At 52.7% G+C, this 23,669-nt stretch overlaps 1 protein-coding gene across 7 annotated transcripts in view; it reads left to right on the top strand.

Annotated features, from left to right (window-relative positions):
• The window catches only part of MIDEAS (mitotic deacetylase associated SANT domain protein), a 67,173-nt gene that overhangs the window by 9,729 nt on the left and 33,775 nt on the right, over window positions 1-23,669 (top strand). Inside the window, exon 1 of one of the 7 annotated variants that reach the window (XM_089906190.1) lies at window positions 15,524-16,036. The exons of 1 other annotated variant lie outside the window; for it this stretch is intronic. The gene's annotated coding sequence lies outside the window, so the exon portion shown is untranslated. Of the gene's footprint in view, window positions 1-15,523; window positions 16,037-23,669 lie in introns of those variants that run through there. 5 more of the 7 variants (XR_016391816.1, XM_089906191.1, XM_089906187.1 and 2 more) reach the window with 5 other exon arrangements.

Raw genomic sequence — 23,669 nt, 5'->3', positions numbered from 1 at the left:
TGCATTTTATAACAGGGACCATGGTTTTGTGCACCTAGTACAGCACATGGCACATGGCAAGTTTTCCATAAGTCTTTATTAAATTGAGTTGAAATTTATCAACTGTTAATCATTGGGGACGTCAAGAAAGAGAGGACTGAAAAGAATGATTGACTTAGGAATTAGAAGGTTCCTGGGTCTTTGCCATGGGTGGGGACTTCTCATTTGATTTAACCTCCCTGAGAAATAGGTGCTGCAGGTGTCACCAGGTGCCCCAGGGTTGGAGTGACATGTGCAAGTTCTAGAATGCAGGTTTCTTGACTCCAAGTCCACCTTTCCCTGAACTGATGGGGAAATAGGGAAGAGTCCAAGGGAGTGATAATGCTTTTAATTTCTGATATTAATGCCCCAAATTGGGACATCTGGTTAGAACCAGAGGCAGGATGAATTGTTATATTCAGCATTTACGTCATTTGTTCATATTTGTGATTATTAGGTGGCTGTGATCCTCTCAGATGTGTATTTAGATGAGACTCTTTTCCCGGAGGGAAAGATAGAAGCTTGAGCCTAGGTGTTGTCTCGGGGGGGGTGGGGGGGCAGTGCAGAGGAGTCAGTGTAGAGGTAGAAGGACATGCTGGGGTAGTCTAGGTCTTTGGTCTGCAAACAGCAGAAGCTGACTCTGGCTAAATTAATGAGAAAAGGAATGTACTGGAAGGATATCTGGTGACTCACTGAATGTCCTGGAAATCTGGAGACTGAGGCTCAGAAATCAGTCAGGACCTGTGGGAAGTTGGGTAGCTGAAACCAAAGACAAGGTGATGATGCCACTGGCCTGGCATCACCGGTGCCTGCTAACCTGACTGCTGCCACCACCTCCAGAATGAATTTTGAACTCTCCCTGATTCTTTGTGTCACTCAATCCACAGGCAGAGCCCAGGCTGAGCATCTGGTTGGCCAGCTTAGGTCACATGCTCATGTTCTCACAGATTCTGGAGGTTACAGCTTCCCCAGCTGCAGGTGGAACTCTCCCTCCCACAAGGACTCACAATGCCAGGTTCCTTAAACCTGGGGACAGGTACGCATGCCAGGTGGACAAGTGTCCACCATAGAAGCCAGAGCCCGTTCTAGCCCTCAGACTGGGATGACTGGGCAGTGCTGGACATGAGGTGGAGATGGGGCATCCCCCATAGGCCACTGAAAATATCCACGTTTTGATCTTAATCTTTTTGGACATCTTTCTGAATCCTTTAGCATCCAGTTAAACTTTAGGATTCTTTTTTTTTAAATATAAATATATTTATTTATTTATGGCTGCGTTGGGTCTTCGCTGCTATGCGCGGGCTTTCTCCAGTTGCGGTGAGAGGGGGCTACTCTTCGTTGCGGTGCGCGGGCTTCTCATTGCAGTGGCTTCTCTTGTTGCGGAGCACGGGCTCTAGGCACGTGGGCTTCAGTAGTTGCAGCATGTGGGCTCAGTAGTTGTGGCCCGTTGCCTCTAGAGTGCAGGCTCAGTAGTTGTGGCACACGGGCTTAGTTGCTCGACGGCATTGGGATCTTCCCGGACCAGGGCTCGAACCCGTGTCCCTTGCATTGGCAGGAGGATTCTTAGCCATTGAGCCACCAGGGAAGTCCTAGGATTCTTATATGCTCTGTAGATCTGAGCATTTCATCAGCAGTTGGATTCTTCCTCTGGAATTTGAAGGATTCCAGTGGAAAAGAGAGCTCATCCTAGCATCTGGATCCTCCCTGCACATCTGATTCCACTTGGAAAACTTCAGCGCTGCCTTGTAAGGACAGAGGCCAGAGCTTGGCTCTCTCTGGCTAAAAGGCAGCTACAGTACAAATTCTGTTTCTCCTCTGGGGTTGGGCAAGACCCACAGGGCCGTGAGGTGTTTGGGAGGTGCTACCTTGCTTTTGACTGGGGTTTGGCTTCAGGCTTGGTGCCGAAGTTGTCCAAAGTGACAGGAGTAGGTTCTTCTCACGTTCTAAAGATGTCAACCTGGTGGAGATGTCCTATCCAACATCCTGCCTGAGAGAGAGCTAAAGGAGGTAGGGCTTCATCTGCCTGGGGCTGTCAGCATTGCCAGTCGCATCCCTGCCCAGTTTCCTCATCCAAACAAGAGGGTGTTTGTTCGGTGAGCACCAGCTCCCTTCTTGCCCTCAGATCCTCTGGTTATAGCTCTTTGACATCAGGGCACCTTGACTGAAATCTTGGCCATTCAGTTCCAATAATCTTAGACGAAGGAATTAATTTGCTTTAAAGAGAAAAATGCAGTTTTGAACTTCTGGACTCATGGCTGTGGTGGCTACCAGCATTTCAAGGGTCTTTTCCACTGGTGCCTGTTAGTGGGGAGCTGCTGCCTCCACGAAGCTGAGTGTGTCAAGGGCTGGGTTCTTGCACCCCGGATTGGAGGTAATTCCTGAGGCTGAGGCCTGCTCACCAGTGTGGGGTCAGGGTGACCCCCGGGAAGGACGGAGCAGGAGTGTTCCTAGCCAGTGCTGGCTCTGGCACAGTTTGCACTGATTTGCCCATTTTTGTCCAGATGACATAGAATCGTGTTGAGAACAACACGGAAGCGGAAAAGATGTCTTGGAAGGATCTGAGCTGTTTTTACTAAAACACAGCTTTGATCACGTCACCCCTCTTAAAAACCTTTGAGGGCTGCCCAAGTCCTGCAGGAGGAACCTCACATTCCTCAGAAAGGCCCCCAAGGCCCTGAGAGCCCCAGCCCACCTCTCCACCTCCTTTCCTGCCTCTCCCCCTTCCCTAGCGCCGCCCTCTATGTTCCCTCCGCTCCTCCGCGCTCCTCCATGCCTCTGTGCCTTGTGCATTGTTGTTCCCCCTGCCTGGAGCCGTCCTCCCTGCCCTTTTCCTGGCAGAAGCCCACAGAACCGGTCAGAAGTCACCTGCTTCCTTGCTGCCTTCCTGAGCTGCCACCTTAGCGTTTCTGCAACCGACCTTCCCCACAGGAGGACGCTGGCATCAGCTGCAGGTGTGCCTGGCTCCTCCCTGGCCTAGCACTGTGCCTGGCACACAGTAGGTGTCCCGTGATGGGACCGGAAGGGCGGCCTGAGGGGATGTGAGGGCGTAGGGGCAGGCCCAGGACCTGGCCTCCGTCAGGGGACACGTGTGATTGGTGAGCTGACAGCCTCCCTTTGCACCTGCTGGTGGAGCTGCTGCCTTGGTGGCTTTGCTGTTTCTCTGAACCTGAGGGAGACCCTGGTGAGGGTGGGAAGGGGATTTAGGGCCACAAAGCCCGGCACCTGGGTCCCCCTCACCCTGAGGAGGCATCTATGGTGAGGAGCTGGTTTAAAGGTGGCAGAGACTTTCCTCCCCATCAGCCCAACCCCTGAAGAGGTTTAAACACCAGCTGCCCTTGGAGGACCCCTTAGTGTCCATGCCTGGCATTGTCTGCTGGCTTTGCACAGAGAAGGAACTAGGGAGAACGAGTCAGCACAGCATGAGAGGAGGCACTGAGGCTCTAAAATGGAAAGCCCTGTTCAGCCGAGTGACCGTCAGGACAGGCTGTGGCTCTTTCTGTTGGAGGAAGAGGGGCACCCACCTGACAATGACTGCAGGATGCAGCAGGAGCCCCAAAGCAGGCACTTGGGGTCTCAGTTTGTCTATAAAATGAGACACTTACACCACATGTGGTTCTTTCCTGCTCAGAAATTCCCCAAGCCTGTGAACGGAGCCTGGCAGGCAGTGTCTTTACGGTGCCTCACAGTGGGACCTGTGTTACCTCACAAGAACCTTCCTGGTGTGGAATAGTTACCCGGGGTCTGCATGCCACCTAGAGAGAGCCGTGGAGGAGCATATTTCCCACCATTTCTGATGAGGTGGACTTTCTTTCTTAAGAGATTTTCTTTCTCAAAGTTGAACCCACACATGCATGGGCCTACTTGACCACTGTGAGTGCATGGCCTCTGTTGTTTGCAAAATATGTTTCCAGACCAGGAATCACATCGTATTTCTAAGATCTCTTTTAGGAACCCATTGAAGTGTGTCTTTGTTCTTGGCCCTTGGAAGATCAACTCAGAGGAAACTTGAGTGGTGGGGTGGGCTTGATGTCCTAGGGAGGTGTTGGCCTGTTTTGGGAGGGATCTGTTTTGGGATCTGCCTTTGTTTCTGCCTCCAGGGGGCCTGCTCCCTCCTCCTGTCCAACTCAGTCCTCCACCTTCCTACTCACGTCTCTGTCCTCCTTCCTCATCCCTCCCCAGCAAATCAATGGAGCTACCTCCAAGCCATCCTACCTTGCTTGGTAGGATTGGGAGGTGTCAGGAAAACTACTTTTGAAAAAGATAGTCCAGGTAACTCACATAGAACAATATATTTTTTAAATGTAAAACTTGAAGCTATAAAAAATGTTAATTTCCTTTTACGTACTAGTATTACTCTTGGGAATTTATTCTAAGGAAATAATTCTAGAAAGGAAAAGAGCTATACGCACAAAGATATTTATAGCAACGTTGTTTAAAATAGCAAAAAACTGTAAACAGCCTGAGTGTTCCACATGGCTGTATAATTTGTGATACCTAGACTCAGTGGAATATTGTGCCACTGTTAAATTAATATGAAGATGATATTAATTCATGCGAAAGTGCCGAAGAATTTTGGTGAAAAAGTGGCTTCTGTTTTAACAGGCAACTTGCACATACACTTGATGAGTGCATAAAAACTGATTCCATTGGCTATGGTATAAATTGGCATAAGGTAAATACAAGATTCAGGTGAAGTGGTTATGAGTGGAGTATTTGTGTGTTTGAAATTGCTTTCCATATATACTTTTATATAATACTTTAATATATATTATATAATATATATTAATATAGTTGACTATATTATACCTTTAAAACATTTCTATTATATATTAGTATACTCTAATATATACTATACTTATATAATAAATACATGTATATACTTATATATTATATACTTAAAAAAACCTTAACTTATCAACATCTTTGGATCTGGGTGGGAAGGAGGCCGGGGGAGGAACTCCAAGCCTCCCATCTGTTACCACCTGAAAGAAGGAACTGCTGTGTCTTATCAGCCCCCTGCACTGCAGGGGCTGGAGAGTTCAGATTGGCTGAGCCTGACTTCATAGGTTGGCTAACTACATAACTTCGGGGCTCCCAGTGGACTCGACCTGATGCAGGCGACCCTCAAGTGGCCTCAGAGCCCCAGATGATTGTTTGCACCTGGGTTTCTAGGGAACCAGCCCAGTGAGTACATGTGGCCCTGAGGCTCTGTCTCTAAGCCGCCCACTCACCTCGAGGCTGCCAGGTCCTGCTGGCCCAGCCGCAGGGGGAGGCAGATTCTCTCTTCTGTAGTTCACACAGGCAGCGGGGAGGGTGTGCTTTGCAAAATGACCTCCTGCACAGTGTTGCACAGATTCATTATAGTATTGAAACTTAGAGTTGCCCTTTAGCCAGCCTCATGAAACCCCCCACATTCATCCAGCCTACCTCTGGCTTGGCCTGCAGGGCCCTCTGACCCCTCTCATCTTGCCATGAGCTGTGCTGGGACTTGCAGCTGCAGGTGTGGCCTGTGGCTGAGCAGCTGACTGTCTTCTGACCGCCTTCTGACCACCTTGTATCTCTGGCATCACAGAACCTTGGGACACCTAGTGCACGGCCTTCTCACCCATCACTCCCCCTTTGGGTTGCCTCCCTGTGTGTAGCCTTTTCTTCTTAGTGGGGAACTTTCTTGTCACGTGGAGTATCTGTTGGAGGGCCCATGATCATTCTTTCCCTGTGACTAGCACAGTCCAAGGCAGGAAATGGAGACTCCGTGTGTTGCTTGGCGTCCCGAAGTGGGTGGAGCTGGAGAGCCCTGGGCAGACCTCGAGCGGGCAGGTTGGAGCCTGCTAACACAGAAGCCACCGCAACAGAACGTGTGGAGAGATGGGTTATCGCAAGCACATATCCGCTAAAGCCAAATTCCAGAACTGTCAAAGATTTGGAGTTTGTTGTTCCAGGATCAGACTGAAATAGGGCCTTGTGGCTGGCGGTTTGCCAGAGTCAGAGAGAAACTGGAGAGCGTGTTGGGCACAGGGCTTCCTTGGATACTCATGAAGGGTACTCAGGCCGGTTTCATGTCTTCCATGACACGCAGGCTTGTGCGTGGGTTTGGAGGCAGGGGTGGGGAATATCCATGTGCTTTCCTAGAATATCGTGTTCATTCCTAGATGCCATGGTCCCATCCTCACCCTCTACAGTGACCGCCAGCCAGCTCCAACGGGATCATTGCTGGTGGTGTATTAACTGACACAGGATCTAAGTAACATGCTGTCTTCCTGAGCCCAGGACCCAGCAATAACTTCTCGTCTCAGTTCCCTAATTTATAGACCACGTGCGTGCCCCAGGGTTGTCAGCAGCTCAGTTTCTTGAAGCTTGAAACACATTTCCATAGAAACAATGCTATAAATGGTAGTTGAGTTCCTAGGCTAGCCCACAAAGAGCCCTAGTGTCACCTACGAAGTTGCTGAAATAAGGTATTAGTAAAATTGAGAGCGCAAATGCAGCAGTAAGAGTTAGCACCCGGGACGTTGGAGGTTAAATGGTGTGGGTTTATTTGTGTAACTTTGTTTCTTTGGTGGAGGTGTCTTTCAGAGCCCTTCTGACAAGGGAAGCTCTGGGGCCCTCCCCCTACCTACAGTCATAACCCCTCCTCTCCCAGTTTACATTCCTTCTTCCTTCCTCGTCAAGCCAGGGCCCTGAGCCTACCTGCCCCCGGGACCAGGGCTGGGGTGTTTTTATTATGAGGAAATCCTGTTCAAAGGCCTTTACATCGTCAGTATCATCATCATTATTTAAACCATCTTGATCAACTTAACATAATAAACATTACACCTTAGCAATTTGCATTGTTCAGAATTCTCTCCTGATTGCTGCTAATGTTCCTATGGAAGTTTTAACATAGTTGATAAGTCCACCTCTACTATTTTTTGTACCGATTTTGTCCCTTAACATGAGTTCATCAAATGGTTTCATCAGATTGTTTCCATATGTCAGTCCTTTCCTATTTCATTCTGTTAACATACCATTCTGTAATCTGAATGGAGTTCCATTTGGGGGGGTGTCTATATATAGGTGCTATGAGCATCGTTTATAAAAACTCCTTGGTGGTGCTATTTTATTTTATTTTATAAATTTATTTATTTTTTTTATTTGGCTGTGTTGGGTCTTCCTTTCTGTGCGAGGGCTTTCTCTAGTTGCGGCGAGCGGGGGCCACTTTTCATTGCGCTGCGCGGGCCTCTCACTGTCAAGGCCTCTCTTGTTGCGGAGCACAGGCTCCAGACGTGCAGGCCCAGTAGCTATGGCTCATGGGGCCAGTTGCTCCGCGGCATGTGGGATCTTCCCAGACCAGGGCTCGAACCTACGTCCCCTGCATTGGCAGGCAGACTCTCAACCACTGTGCCACCAGGGAAGCCCGGTGGTGCTATTTTAAGTTGTTTTCGTGGGATCTGGTTCCCTGATGGAGTCTTAAACTCTTGCAACACAATGCAAATCACATTCTAGAAAGATTTGAACAGTTTATAGTGGTACAGCAATATATGTGCAGCTGTTTCCTGATGACCCTGCCAACAGTTTTCTTGTTTAATTTATTTACTTACTGTCACGTTGACTCTGGCCATAATGGGCCCTTAATGATGTTCTAATCTGCATATCTTAAATTGCTGCTGAGACTGTACATTTTTCCACCTGATGAGTTACTGCTTGTCCTTCCTTATGTGTCAAACGGTGCTCATCTTCTGTGACTGCGGAGCCTCCCCACATACATGTATCTCCTTGAACCACTTTCCTGTTGGGAAGTGCAAAGTCCTGCCTTCCTCCCTCCCTCCCTGGCTGGGGCCCCGCCCCTTGAGCTGCGCTAGCGCCTCTCCACACCTGCCTGGTTCACCACCTCCGCCATTCCCTCCATCGCCTGCAGCCCTCGGAACTGACTGGGACGGATGCTCTCGGTGGGGCCGGCTGGGGCTGGGAGGGACCAACAGTGGGGGCCCTGTGATGGAGGCAAAGGTGCCAGGCAGGGGCTTGCCTGAGTGGTTCTGAAATAGGTTCATGAAGTGATCTCCTTGGAGGGAGGCCGCGCTGGGAGATTCTGGGAGGAGCCACAGGCTGTGAGGGCTGGAGAGGGCACAGGAGTTCATCTGGTCTAAGGGTCACCCACTCAAAGGCCTGTGGGGAACAGGGGGGATCTCAATAACAGGGGCTGGCTGGGTGCAAGAAAACAGCACAAATGAGATGAGAAACAATAGTGACCCAAGGCCTAGAAAGGGGTGGAATCTGTGGAAAGTTGGAATGTGTGCGTGCCATCACAGTGCCACTCCCCTCCTGAAGCCACTCCCCTTGTGCTGCTACGTAGCTCCACCTGCGAGAAGGAGGGCCCAATGTGGCCAGTGTTCCAATTTCTTTCATGACAAACCAGAAATCCCGATTTTTAGCTTAAACCTCCTGATTTAAATAAATGGTGAAAATGAATTTAATTCAATTAAAATAAAATACATGAGATGGGTCAAATACAGTGTATCTGGGAATGAGAATGGCCTGTGAGCCTCCAATCTGTACCGCCTCATTATTTGACGTTTTTTCTGGGAAAATACAGGCCCAGGGAGGTATCCTCATATAGCCGAGAGAAGGACTCAGAGAGCCCAGAGGTCAAATACCATCTGTCTGACCTTGGAAGAGCTGTTTAACCTTTCTGAACCTCAGCTTCCTTATCTATAAAATGAGGATAATGGCTTCCTCTCAGGGCACTGGGTGGACCCATTGGGCTCGCATCATGTCAAGCATTTAGTAGGTGCTCAGTAAATGTGTTGATAGGTCCCGCCTGGGGTCATCCAGAAAATCAGAGGAAGAACTAGGCTTAGAACGTCACTTTCCTGACTCCCAGTCCAGAGCTTGTTCCACATCACATTGGCCTGCGTTCATGGGAATTTCCAGAGGTGTTTGGACACAGGGGTCCTTCTGGTCCCTGGGCAAATGCAGGTCACTTTATGAGAGCTTGCCTGACAGCTACTGAGCTCAGGTAATGGGGACTTAGCTCTGTGGACTTTGCCTTGCAGTCCCCAGAACCCAGGAGATCCAGTCTCAGTAGTAGTAGTAGTAGTAGTAGTAGTAGTAATACCATACAGGGAATTCCCTGGCGGTCCAGTGGTTAGGACCCGGTGCTTTCACTGCCGTAGCCTTGGTTCGATCCCTGGTCGAGGAACTAAGATCCCGCAAGCTGTGTGGCATGGCCAAAAATAATAATAATACCATACACCACTGAACCTAAGAAGCCAATGATTAGAAAATGACCATTATTTTATTTACAACTATGAAAAAGAAAATGCTGCTAATTAAACCTTGATGTGCTATCAATTGTAAGATGCATCCTCACTTCAGAGATATTAAAATGTGCATCTTAGAATGGAAGAAACAGAGTACTAATAAAAGTAGTGATAATAATACTTACATTTTATTGCCTACCTCAGAATTCCACAAATGTTATTTGTGCATTTATCAACAAGCACTTACTAAGCACCCAGCATGTGCAGGCACTACGTAGGCACCAGGGATACAAGGTGACTAAGATCTAGGCTGTGCCCTTCAGAAGCTCTGAACCTAGTAGGGAGATGGTGCAGGAAGCAGCTGTAGAGCAAGGTGTAGGGGATGGAGTCAAGATAAACAGACCGTGCCATGGGAGTTAGGAGAGAGAGTGGCTGGTCTCATCCTTAGGGACAGAGACCAAGACAGTTCGGGGTGCCTGGGATTGATTTAAGTTCTCCCAGGAGGCAGGAAGTGAGGGAAGCAGATTTGGGCTGGGGAAGAAGCTAAGCAAGGAGGGATGTGTTGCAGCTGGAGCTAGCTTCTGCCAGATACCACAGGGAGCCCTGCAATAGGAACTGCATCACCACAGATTTGATCCCACCTTTCTTTTGGACCCACCCCTGTCCACCCACCCCCCCTTTGGCTGCAGTGCTCTCTCCTAGCAAAGGCTCCCTTTGAGCCCCCTCACAGGGGCAGCTGTGAGCCCTTAGCAGTCAACACTCACAGTAGCTGGGAGTCAATACTAGCAGCAGCTGCCCTCACAGTGCACCAACCTGGTTAAGGGGCTCTGGAAGGGCTCCAGCAGTGTACACTGCAGTGGCCGTGCTCTGCTTGGAGGAGTCAAGGAAGGCTTCCTGGAAGAGCTGCCATTAAGCTTAAGTCAGGACCAGGGTATGGCAGGTTTACCTGTGGATGAAAGTGGGGGGAGGAGGAGCACGTGTGAGAGAGCAGGCATCTTGGGGAACTTCAGGTTGTTAGGCTATGTAGGCCTGGGGCTGGGAAGTAGGGCAGAGCCAGATCATTCCAGAACTGCAAGTGCCTAACAGTCTGGCTAACAGTCTCAACTTTTTGCAGTAGATGATGGGAGGTATTGAAAAGGGATGTGATCACTCTGATGGCAGTGTGGGTGATAGGTGTGCAAGACTAGAAGATCAGTTAGGAGATGAGAAAAAATGGGAGTCAATACTTAGGAAGACTTAACGTACGCCAGGCACTGTTTTAAGCTCTTATTATCCCCTTCTTGCACATGAGAAAACCAGGTGGTTAAGAAACTTGCTCAACGTCATCAAGCTAGTGTGAGCCAAGAATTGGACTCAGGTCTCAGCCTGTGCTCTTAACCTGGACATTCCCATGAATATGAATTTTGGCTTCTAGTCCAAGGCGCATCATTTGTATTTGTTTTCATTTAAAAATAATGCCTTAGGGAGCTTCCCTGGTGGCGCAGTGGTTGGGGGTCCGCCTGCTGATGCAGGGGACGCGGGTTCGTGCCCCGGACCGGGAGGATCTCGCGTGCCGCGGAGTGGCTGGGCCTGTGGGCCGTGGCCGCTGGGCCTGCGCGTCTGGAGCCTGTGCTCCGCAACGGGAGAGGCCACGGCGGTGAGAGGCCCACGTACTGCAAAAAAAAAAAAAAATGCCTTAAAGCATGCCCAGTGCACACCCTGGATCTCGGAGGGCCCGTTCCTCCTGGCCCACAAACACAAGGTAGGGAGGCTGAGCTCCAGAAATCAGATCGTGAAGGAGTCTGTCCTGGGGTTCTGCAGGGGACGTGGGACTGTGCTGAAACGAGGCCTTCGGGAAGCTGGCAGCTCTGGTTCTGTGAAGAAAGGGTGTTTCTGTCCCCGAGGCCCTGCCGGCCCACCCTCCGTGGTGGCCACACCCGTTTTGTCCTTCTCCCTATCCCCAGCCAGATGTCTCTCCTAGAGTGACAGCAGCAACTGGGGACATCTGCAGAAGTTCCCTCTTAGGCTTGACAAAGGCACTCAGAACCTGGCCCAGGCCTGCGAGAGAGGGAGGTGGAGGCGGGGGTAGGAGGGCCACGGGATGAGGACAGCTGTAGGCTGCTGCGGCAGGCACGGCCCTGCCCCGGAGCAGGTGAGGTGACAGTGAACTCAGGCGGAGGGCCCCCTGGGTTTTCATGGGTAAAAGAGAAGACAGTGCAGGGACTTCTCAGCACACGGTGGCTTAACTTCACAGCTGGGGTTTTGAGCTCCCTGCTCCCTCAGAAAGGACGTGGCAAAAAAGGGGTGAAGAGAAGGCACAGGCATCAAAGGAGCGTCCCTGTTCGGGCTGGGAGGGCACACAGTGGAAAAGCTTGGAGGGAAGGACATAAAGAGCAGGGACTGAGCAGAAGCCTTGGAGAGACACCTGGATGGGACATTGAGTCAGTGTTGGAAAGAGTCTCTCTGAGAAGAGCCCAGCATAGGGTCACCCTGAGGCTGATGGGGGTGGACCTGGGGTCCTTTCAGAGGAAAAAGAATCTTGACTGGACTAGGTTTTTGAAAGGGAGAAGCTAGTTTTGGGAGAAGGGGATATAGGGTAAAACAGTAAAAAAAAAAAAAAAAAAAATTGTCACCTCGTATAGGTACATAGCATGATAAAGCAGTTTTCTTGTCCTTGTGATTCTCCAAAGTCCCGAGAAAGTAGGCATTCTTTTATTGTTTGTGTAGCAAATACAGTACATCTCCTAGGGAGCCAAAATGCAAGACTTGGAGAAGGTAAGTGTCAACTTTCCTAAGATCACACAGTGGGTTGGCTTTAGTTAGGCAGGACCCAAACTCAGTCCTGGTTCCCTGCTCTTTCTACAACCTTGTCTTTCTTCTGTTTTAACTGTAGGTAATTAGGTCCTAGAGGTAGTACCTTTATTCTGAAAAGGGAAATGACAACAGGGACACAAGGAACATAAGGGACATAAGGAACCCAGCATTGTGGACTTGGGATTTCCTCAAAGGTATTTGTACCCCCTATTCCCCACATTCCTGTAAAGGTTGGTTATTCACTTAAACATACCATGTGTGCTGGCCTTGATGGAAAGTCCTGACAGAGAAAGGACAATGGAAAAAGGACAGGAAAGCAGGCATGGGGTTTGGGGTGAAGAAAACTCCTCTTTTTTTTTTTGCGGTACACGGGCTGCTCACTGTTGTGGCCTCTCCCGTTGCGGAGCACAGGCTCCGGACACGCAGGCTCAGCGGCCATGGCTCACGGGCCCAGCCGCTCTGCGGCATGTGGGATCTTCCCGGACTGGGGCACGAACCCGTGTCCCCTGCATCGGCAGGCGGACTCTCAACCACTGCGCCACCAGGGAAGCCCAAAAACTCCTCTTTTAAATCGTGAATGATGAAAGCAGAAAGTTAGAGGCAGTGGATGGGTGGTGAGAACCTGGCTTCCTTGGAAGCTTTGGTTTTTTTCCTCTTAAAAACAGCTTTATTGGGATATAATTCACATAGCACAGAATTCACCCTTGGAAGCTTCTTAATGGTCTCAAGTTGTCCCAGAAGTGGATGCTGACGATGACCACTCAGGGCAGTGAGGGATCACTCTGAGTGGAGTCCAGAGAGCTGATGCCATTCTAGGAAGCCTCTCTAATGCCATATTCTACTGTCACTGGGACCCAGAGTTTGAAATCCTGTCTAGGGTGCTTTGCTTCCTGGAGTGTTTCTCAGCAGATGCACTCCCTGGGAACTGGAGCTCTGTACCTCTCTCTTTTCTGCAGTTTGTATAGAAGCTTGCTGGTGGAGAAAAGTCTGCTGTGTGGGTAAGGTCCCTGGAACACCTTTTTTTTTTTCTTACCCAAAAGGCACCCTTCTTAGCTGCCTCTGTAGGAGGGGCTGGAGCTTCTAAAACCAAAACTTTCACTTCACATGTCAGTGATTCTGCACTGTCATATCTGCAGCAAAACTGACCTCCAGGGCTTTCCTGGAAGAGCTGCAGCTTTCTTTATACACCCTCAGCTGCCTGCCTTTGGGAGGGAGACTTCTCCTGCCAGGCAGGGGCCATCTGGGACAGTCTTGGGCCCTCCTCCCCTACACACGCATATGCCGTTTCTCCTCCCTCTCTTCCTTTGTGAGCATGAGCTGCTCCAAGATGAGCAGGGCTGTTCCAGGTCAATGACTTCTGTTTCTCATGCATCCTGCCACCTACCTCTGCTCCCTGCGCTGCTTCCTGGGCCTGGCCCAGCATCCCGGCGTGGGACAGAGAGGGAGTCCTGGCGGGACAAGGCTGAGGAGTGCCCTTTGGAGCAGCTCCCACTTGTTCCCTGGAGGCTAGGCTCTGGCTTCATGGTGGCAGGCTCTTCTAGAAATGTGCTCCCCAGCCAGGGTTCTGCTTGGTGGGGAACATTCCTGGGCTTGTCTACACTGGCTGTCGGGGGACTTGCTCTGGACTGGCTCGAGGCCAGCTCTGGGGACCAGGCCCAAGGGGGAGGTCAGGATGGCTGCAGGTTTGCAGAGAAGTGAGCACTGCAGACCAGGTGGCTTTGCTTTTGCTTCCCTCACTTGGATGGGGTGTCAGTGGGAAGGAAAAAAATCAGACAAATGGAAAAAACAAAAAGGTTTTACACAGAACCTCTGCCAGGAGTCCTGAGAGTCCAGCCTCTACTTGGGGGCCAGCATGCCTGAGCGTCCCAGTCCCTCAATTGCTCACTGCCCTCCTCTAGGGGAGATGGGAAGAGGAACAGAGAGATGACAGACTACTGGCTTGCCTTGTGGTCTTGTGCAAGTCACTCAACCTTTCTGAACCTCAATGTTTGCATCCATAAAATGAGCAGGATGAAACTCTCTCACACACAGGCTTGTTCAGTAGGCTGTGTGTGGGGACATCCTTCGAGAATTGTCAGGAACAATACTGTCAGAGCAGATGCTAAATCCGAGAGCCTGGGCTTTTCTTTGTTGGAGGTCGTTTCCCTGGCTCCTCCATTCACTTTTTACAATCACAGAATCGTGGATTTTAAACTGGAAGGAATTTTAAAAGGTCATCCGGTCCAGTCCCCTGGCATAATTATCTTTATTTTGCAAATGAGACTAAGTTGTCACTACTGTGACATTTCTGTCATACCATGGTGCAGATAAGCCCGTTTCCTCCTGGGTAAGGTGAGAGCTCCAGATGCACATAGGTGCTCCCGCCAGTGAAGGGATGGAGGAGGACAGGAAGGTCATGCCCCTTAGAAGCAAGTGTGGGGTTCTGAAGGTTTCTAGTCAGAAGGTACCAGTGTCATCTCTGTCATCCACTGGGGGCAGGGGGAGGGGCACGGTGGGGAAGGTCCTTGCCCTGCAGGTTCAGAGGGACCGTGAGAATCACATTCTGCTGCCCCTCCCCTTCCCCCTGAGAAAGCAAGGGATGCACCTGCTTCTCAGGACTGGCCACAGGAGAAAAGCAGCTGCCAGGACACAGTGTATTCTTCAGTGGTTTTTCCTTCAAAGAAGAATCTCCTTCTGACCCACCTCCTTGGGGAAGAGAAAAAACAAAAACAAAAACAAATGAAAGGAACTAGGAAAAAAGGGCTCCCTCCCCAGGACTTTCTCCTGGCCCTGGAGCCTCATGGTATGTGGGGGCCAGCAAGAACCTCCTGAGTAGCAGAAAGGTTTCCCATCTTCCCGCCAGTTAAGGAGGCATCAGGGGATGGTAGGGAAGGTAGGCGAAATATAGGCATGCAGTCAAAAGCTGCCTAACTTGGGCCTCAGTTGCTAGAATTAAACCAAGGAGCTTTTCACACCTAAGTAATCAAGACATGGGTCTTTTATAGGGGCTGGGAGCAGTTTCTCAATAACCTTAACACCACTAGGATGCTGATAAGCCAAACAGTGAAGCTTGGGGAGACTGTTAATGAAGTGCCTTGGAGAGGATTAAGCATGCTTTACCGTATCCAAAACGAGAGTTTTCTTTGTGGAAGAAAGCGACTTGTGTCCTCCCCAACATCACACACATACTTTCCTGGCAGGCCCGCTGGGTTTCCAAACATTTCGTCACCGTCTCGTCCTGACCTTGGTGTGAAAGGAAAGAGCCGCGTGGCCTGTTGGTTCCAGCAAAGCCATCGGGGGCGCCGGCCTGGGCTGGGGGTGGGTGGCGACTGACTTAGGAGTGGAGGTGAAGTCTGCTGGAAATCCCCAGCCTGGGCAGCCGCCGGAGGTTTAAAGACGCCTTCTCCGGCCTTATTTGGTCTCAGGAAGTGGGCGGCGCCGGGCCTGCTGGCTGAGAGGCAGACCCGAGACAGTTGTGCTGATGAAGTGGTAGAGCTGGTTCCTGCTCGCCGCCGTGCCGCGCGCGCCGGCCCGCTGCTGGGCGCTCCGCGCTCCCAGCCCCGAGTTGTGCAATCCTTTGTAGCACGCCAGAGAGTCCTCCTCCTTCGCTGTTGCCTCTCGCCCTCTCTCTCTTTTTTTTTCAAGCTGTGAGCTCAACCGATGAGTCAGAGCAGTGCAATCCTGACACTGCATCGGAGGACTGGGGGGTGACACGGAGGGAGGGAGAGCGATCGCGAGGCGGACACCACGGGCGCGGGGTGCGCCGAGGCTCCTGTGCCGGGAGCGAGGGGTGACAGCCCGCGCGTCCCGCCCGGGCCCTGCCAACAAACTTCCCGGCCTCGGGAGGCGCGAGCTGGCGGAAATTCTGCGAGCGTCGCGGGGAGGCGGCGGCGCCTGTTTGTTTTTAAAATCGGGAGTGCGTGCAGGCGGCTGGAGCCTGGGAGGCGACCGAAGGCGGCGGCCCGCGGCGGAAAGGGGACAGCCGATGCCGGAGCTCGGGTAGGAGCAGGGTAAGTGGGGCTGTTGAGCCGGCGGCCGAGGCCTGCACGCGGCTCGGCGCAGAGCCCGCCCTGGCTGCGGCGGCCAAGGGACCCCGGGCTGCGCGCAAGCAGTGGCGGCTGGGGGCGCGGGCTGCAGCTCTGCAGGCGCGGCCCGGAACGGGGGCGCGGAGCCACGGGGGGCGCGGCGCGGCAACTTCTGCTGCCCGAGCGGCCGTGGTGGTGGTGGGGGCGCGCTTGTGTACGTGCGTTTGCCGCCCTGCCGCCCGCCCCCTCGGCGGCCCGCACCCCCCGCCCGCAAGTGCCTGTGCAGAGCCAACCCGCCGTGTTTGTGCAGCTACGCAGCTCGCGCGCGTCCCCCGCCCACCCAGGCGCGGCCCCGGCAGGAAAACCCTCCCAAGCCACCCGGCCCGTGGCGGTAGCGGCGGCTCCTCCTCCGCCTGAGCGAAACGTGGTGTCCGCCGGGACCGGCTTGCGTGACCGAGCCTGGGTCCGGGAGGTACAGGAGGGTCTCGCGAGCTGCGGGAACTTGGTGCGGGAGCCCTTTCCCTTTCCCGTGTGCACCCGAGAGCGGACGTGGAAACTGCACGCGCGCCCGGAGTTTGGGGGACAGAGGTGCAGGGGTGGCAGGGAACCGGGGCCAGTGCAGCTGAGGCCTAAGCTGGAGTGTTTAGGGCGGGCGGACCGGCCTCACCCCGCGCACCCCGGCGCTGCCGGCTGCTGGCGCACCTCAGACCTGTCATCCTTCGCCCAACCCCTCACGCCCCGTGCAGCCGCGGCCTGCGGAGTTCTCCCGCCGCCTCACCTTGTGCTGCGTTTGGTGGTGCCTGTGCGGAACTCGGGAGCCCGGGTTTTTTTTCTGGAGCCTGCGTAAGGCCGGCTTGGTGGCGGTAGTCATACCCCCCCTTACAACTCACACATCCAGGAGCGTGTGCACCAGGTTGCACCTCTAGGGCCCCCACCAGGCTTCTGGATAAGGGCCTGACGCTTTCAAGCCTCAGCCCCAAGGAAGCCTCAGGAAGGCGGACCTAGAGGAGATACCTGCCACTCTGAAGTGGGAGCCCCTGGGTATTGCAGCCCAGCCTCCAGAGTGAGCTGCTGCAAGGATGAAAGGGGAAGTTACTCTCCCCCATTTAAAACTTTGTCGGTCACAACTTTAGTGGCTACTTCCTGCTTCCACGGTCCCACCTGGGAACTGTGTGCCAGCCTGTGCAGCCTCGCTCAGGGGACGGTGGGATGGGGGAGACCTGGCTGGCCTTGCGTGAGTCTGGAGGCCGCCTAGGCACGTGTGTTCAGGGGATCCCTGTTGGCAGCTGTGGCTGGAGGGAGGGAAGGTCTGGCCTGCTCCAACAGGGGGAGCCTGGCCTGGTGGCAGTCTGGAGGTCTGGCCTCTCCTTGGCCCTGCAGCTTCAGGATTGAGACTGGAGGCCTGATGCAAGTGGAAGAAACGCAGCTCTGAGGAGAAGCCTCATCTCCCTTGTGGGGCCCCGGCTAAGGGAAGGAAATCACTTGTCTTGCTCCAGAACCTCCTAGGGATGGTGTGCATGTGCCGCTTTAACATCAGAGAAATGCACCCTTTTCACAGGCTGTTAGATGGCTTCAGGATGAAGGGGAAAGGAGAAACCGTCCCTGGTTGGGAATTTGTGGATCCTCCTTTTCCTACGGCTCTGGACAGTGAATAATAGGGGTGTAAACACTCAGTTACTGTGATAAACCATCTCATTGTATGGCTCTGGCTCAGTCTCCACTCTAATTGGATTGGCCTCTGGCAGGTTACGCTGGTCTGAGTAGCTCCCAGAGGCCAGCGGGGTGAAGAACCTGGAGGGTTCCTCCCCTGCCCCCCAACCATGCAGCTTGCTCTGAGACGACCTGACCACTGCCAGTGTGGTCTCTCCAAGCATCGGGAAGAACCCACACCACTCCTGGCTCTGTCAGCCCCTCACCCCACCCTAGGAAAGAGTGCCCTGGAGTGCCCATGGGGATGAGAGTTCAACTTTTAAATGTGGGATTTAAAAATAGCTTGAGTGTTTAGCCCTGTGGGCTGCTGCTTTTAATAAATGGAGAAACAAAAAGGCAATATGCAGTTACAGATTTCAGCTGAAGGCCTCCTGTGGCTGCAGAACTCAGGAAAGGGGTGCCCAGTGGAGACAAGGCCTCTGGGCCCCTGAGTGGGAGAAGGATTGGCAGGGGGGTGCGCATGGAGCAGAGTGTCCTGGAAGGGGAGTGGGTCCAGTCCAGGAATCTTTGGCATTGACAGCCCCTCTCCTGCAGTTGGGTCTCCCAGAAGCAAACCTTGCTCCTGGTGGAATGGGCATGGCCACAAATAGCTGGGAGATTCCTGCGTATCCTTCTAATCCTGTTTCAAATGTCACTTCTTTGGAGAAGCCTCAGCCTTCTGAATACTCATTTCCACCTTATATAGTCATTTGTGCACATACTGTAATGTGGTGGTCAAGTCATAAACTGGGAGCTAGAGTTCCTATACCTTCAAAGAGTTGAGGTGAGGATTTTGCAAGTTAGTACATATACACCAAATGTTGAAAGCACATTTCAGTATTATCAGAGTTCTGCTCTAGCATATGCTCTATATTGTTCCCACAGTGTCCGGCATCTAGTAGGTGTTTAGCATATGTTAGCTGAACAAAATGAATGAAAGATCTCCATCCAGAAAACGTGGACTTAGCATGTGGTGGGCCCAGTGAGTCCTGCTGCGGGATTCAGACTGTGCCATTGCTTTCAAAAGGGTTGGTCCATGTGTGAGTCTGATGCTGGTGAACCCAGTTTCCTGGCACTGCCCTATGGCTGGCCTTCTGGAGAATATGTCCCAGTAATCCTGACCCCAATGGGACCTCAGGGTGAAAGAGTGTTGGAGCCTCCTGCCTGGGAATCTGCTAACTTGGGCATTTCCTTTGGCCAGGCCAATTGGCACCCTTCCTGTGTGTGCTCGAATTAGTACAGAAGCAGCCTGGGGGCTCCATTCTTCCCTGACACTCCACAGGCTGCAGCAAATGCAGCCAGGGGTCGTGTTCCATTGGAAGAGTTGCTTCTGCACAGGCAGGATCGCTCTGGCTGTGTGGGGCTGAACTAAGTAAACTCCTCGAGCTGGGCTGGAGCTGGGTGGAGTGTGCTGAAATCCCCAGTTCTTACTTGTAGGATCTACATTTGCATTTGAAGCAACATTCAGGATATCGTGAGACTGTGAGCTCATTTCATGAATCAGAAGCATTACAGCATAACTTCAGTGTTGGAAACTGCTCTTTGGAATCCAGATTACCCTCCCTCCACCCCCAACACACGCACACTTACAGGGGCTCTCACAGTCACGCACTTGGGAACAACAATAACAGTCAGTGGGACATCAGTTAGGATTCCAGAGCCATCAGGCAAAACTTGTGTACACCTACTTCCCTCCCCGCACTCAGAACACCATTCCTGGATGGTGTGTGGACAATAACCTGGGCAGTGACTCTGAAGGAAGCCTGGCAGGGGCATAGGAATGAGGCCTGGGCAGAACTGGGTTCGTTCTTCAGCTGCCCCACTTGCTGTGTGGCTTTGAGCATTGCTTAACTTCCTGAGCCTCAGTTTCCCTACCTATAAAATAGGGATGATAATAATTACTCATAGGGTTGCTACAAAGGTTAAACAAGATCATGCATGAAAAGTGACTGGCACACAGTAGGTACTCAACAGATGATGGCTAGCATTTCACCAGTTCCTACCAAGCCCAGCTCCTGTTTGCCTTTTGCTCCTTCCAGGGAAAAGGAAATGAAGGGTCACCTGCTTGTGGTAGGAGGGTACCCTTCCAGGCCACTGGGCTTATGTAAATGAAGCTCATTTTCGAACTCCCTAGGCCCTGGGCAAAACTGTGTGATGCACTCCAGCCTGGACCAGCCCAGACCCTGCGGCCTGTGTACTTTTGCAAGGGATTCTGTCTCTGCAGCGGAGGGTTAAGGGCTCAGCTTCCCAGAGATCATATTGTGCTCTCGGGAACTTACCCGCCCAGGCCTCAGGCTGAACTGCTCAGCTGGGTGGGAGGAAGGCTGCTTTAGAAAGCCAAGGAAAAAATCTTGTCTTCGCTTCACCTGAAGCCTCTCAGTGTGACCTCAATGGAGTTCGGGTGGAGCCTGGGGTGGGAGTTGCTCCTAAAAGCACTTTGGCTGTTTCACCAGGTAGCAAGGGTGGAGTGGGAGGGTGGGGGGAACACCAAGATATTATATAAGAAGAAAGTTAACACATGCCTGAAGAGAGCTGGGGTTTTGCAGGGGTGAGGGTCGGGGGCTCCCTGCGGGACTCAACTTACTGGTTGTGGTTTTCGGGGACTGGTGGGGAGGAGAGGGGCTGGAGGCCTGAGCCGTCCCAGCCAGTGGTTCTTGATCTTGCTCTTCCTGGAACGGATCCTGGTGCTATGGCCAGCCGGGGAAGGTGCTCCCTGTTCCCTCTGCCTTTCTCTCCAGCCACAGGGAGCTTGTGGTGAGTGTTATTTTTTCCAGGCAATGCTTCTTCCTCTAGGAGTCTCAGGAAGGGGGGAGGGGAACAGCCAGGGCAAGTTTGTCCTGGCCAGAGCTTGGAGAGAGGGAAGTACAACAGGCTTGCAGCCAGAAGGGGGTTCCCTCTGAGGCCACCCATCTTCTCTGGGGAAATGGGGTCCAGAGAGGAAGGAAAATAGTGGGGGATTTCGATTCCCAGCTTTTTCCAGCAGCTGGGCAGACAGACCCCAAGCCAGCCTGCTGTTGCCAGAATTTGCCAGTTCCTGGGAGGGGAAGGCCCTGGAACTCAGAAGAGATCTCAGAAACGGCTTGAGTGATAACTCAAAATCCTGCGAGTACAAGTAGTCTGGCCTTTCTCCCCCTTCCTCCTCCTCCCCCCAGCCTGCCTGGCAGCTCTTGGGCTGCATCTGGCTGGCCTCAGATCCTCCATCCCACCTGACCTGGCTTTGACCTCTTCAGCTGGCCCTGGGTCCTAGTTCTGGGCTTTCCAGCTCCCAGGATTTACCCAGAGCTGGAAAACACTTTGGGACATCTAGTCCTTCACTTTCAAATGGGGAAGCTGAGAGGCAGCGAGTTCCTTGAAGTTCCATAGACTGTCCCCACTTTCGCTTCACAGAGGAAAGGCTCCTCTGTCCTGCCTCTGGTCCCTGCTCCTCCCAGTTTCAAAACGGGGAAGGGCCGCTTCAGTGCAGGAAGAGCCCAGAGGAATACTGTCTCGGCTCCTGGGTGTGGCCCAGTCTTCAGCTGGCTCCATAGTTATTTGTCTGTTTGTGTGTGTGTGAGTGAGTTTTGTGGTCAGGAGACTGGATCTGACTGAAAGCAGAAGTACCCACGCTCTGTGGGCTGTGCAGCGTGCAGATTGGACGGTACAGGGACAGACGGGAGAGGAAGGCAGGGGCAGAGGCCCTCCTGCACGGTGACTGCTGGTGCTCTTTTTGTCCTTGCACAGTGCTTGCACACTTGAGTGTAAACAGCCCTTCCAGGTTGCTAGCAGCTGCCTTTCCTTGCTGGCTTTGGGCAGAAGAGGTACCAAAAGTAACCAGACAGGCACTTCTACTTGTGGGACTTTCACTGTGGTGGCCTCGGGGCAGGCTTACTTGCTCCCTGCAGGCCCCGGTGCCTCTGGCATCCCTGTTCAGACTTTCTGTGACCACCGTCTCCCCAGCCTCCCTCAGGTGATGGCCTTTCCCTTTTATTGCTCTTAGAGGGAGCCCAGGAGGGTGGAGGCTCCACTATGGGCTTGGAAGCTCTGCCAAGTTTTATCTGGGGACTCTTGTCCCGCCATGTCCCTGCAGGCCCTGCTGGCGCAGCTGAGTTCTGGGGAGGCCTGTGCTGAGTGTGCTCCTCCTGGGTCCCTAGGCCAGATGTCTGCAGAGCCCAGCACTGTTGCTGGGATTCCTAGTCCCCTTGTCCTGTTCCTGTCTGGTCAGCCCTGCTCTCAGCCAGCTGTGGAACTGGAAGAGGCCATTTCATTCCCTTCCAGGTGTTGAAGACTAATAATGAATGATCTGCCCCTGCCCAGCAAGGGGGAAATGAAATCACATTTATCGAGCTCTTACTTTGTGCCAGGCACTCCATATATGTGTGTGTGTGTGTGTGTGTGTGTGTGTGTGTGTGTGTGTGTATATAAAACCCTCATTTAATCCCACAATAACTATGAGATGAAAATATTGTGCCCATTTACTGGTAGGGAAACTGAGGCCCACAGAGAGGCAGGTGACTGCAGAAGCCAGGACACATCCTGTTTGACCCCAAAGCCCTGTCTTTTTACCAGGCAGCTCCCACACTTCTCCTGGCTATTTTCATGTGCACAGGGAACAATGCTTTGACCCTAGGAATGAAGTGTTGATGGTAGGAATTCAGGCACCATTAGCTGGCTGATAGGGGAGATATTTTCGGCTGGGAAGGGTGGGGAAGACCCCTCTGAGCCCTCCCTCTCCAAACACTTTACAGGGTAGCGAGAAGCCCAGCCTGAGCCACGAGGCCCTGCTGTGCAGGGCGATAGGCACGTGGGGGTCCGCTGTGTGTGTGTGTTGGGGGGGATTGCTGGGGAGTCACTCGTGCATGAGAGGAGTGGAAAGGTTTAGTTTAGCCCTCCCAGAAACCTTGCAAGCATCTCCGTCTCCCCAAATATCCCAGCCTCCGTAGTCTGAGAACAGCTCTAGGACCATAGGCTGGAGTGGGTGGGATCTTGGGCCTCCCTTCCTGGCTGCTGGGTCTGACCCCAGGGCCCATCATGCCGGCTGGCTTGGCTCAGGTCCCAGAGAGCCTGGTTGGTGTGTACTCGGGGTTTGGGCTGGATGCTCTGCTGGTGCCTGGTGCCAAAGGCCTCTGGGTGTATTTCAGGAACAATAAAGAATAAATCAGCACAGGAGAAGAGGGCCTGTAGCAGCTGCTCAGAGACTGGAGAAACGCAAGGAATGTGTGAGCCTTTGGCCGAGGCCCTGGATCTTGACCAGGACCTGAGAAAGGCCGTGACACTGACTGGATGCCTGGACGAGGGGGGCAGGTGGCTGGCTCTCTGTGCCCACTCTGCAGCCCGTCTAGGAGGCCCTAGGCAGCCATGTTGAGAGCCGCCCCACCTCTGCTGGCAGCAAGGTTTTGTTCTTCTTGGTCACTAGCAAGTATTGGGGAGCCATATTATCCCCATTCTTATCCTCCAAACCAGCAGGATGACCCCCTGAAAAAACTCCCCTCCCCCTCTTCCCCCAGGCCATCAGGTAGGTCTCAGCTCCTTCTGGAGCTGGCCAGGCAGATGAGCCCGAGCCCATGAAGACACCACAACTAGACACCGCTCCTGCCCATCCCCCGCTTCCTTTCTCCTGAGAAGAGGCAGCAGAGCCAGGTCTGAGGGAGTGCTGCGTGCGAGAACATCCCCTGGGAGGCCCTGACCACAGCTCTACCCAAGTAATGAGCCGTGTGTTCTTGGGCAAATCATGTTACCTCTCAGGGCTTCAGTCCCATCAGCCATGAAACTGAGATTTGGACCAGTGATCTTTGGAGTGGGTGGGCACTATCTGTCTCCCTTCTTTAGGATGTGCAATGAACAACCTTTATTTAGTAGTTTCATTTCTTGAGAGGAAACCCTTCTGAGAGCCCCATGCGGAGAGGTGGCTTGTCATGCTGGGGCTGATGCTCAGTGCCCTGGGTGGGGGCAT

Source organism: Delphinapterus leucas, chromosome 2, assembly GCF_059928025.1.
Source record: "Delphinapterus leucas isolate spDelLeu-1000000601 "Yukka" chromosome 2, BTC_Dleu_Yukka2, whole genome shotgun sequence".
In the NCBI taxonomy this organism is placed as follows: domain Eukaryota; kingdom Metazoa; phylum Chordata; class Mammalia; order Artiodactyla; family Monodontidae; genus Delphinapterus; species Delphinapterus leucas.
This window is presented reverse-complemented; position numbering and strand designations above follow the sequence as displayed.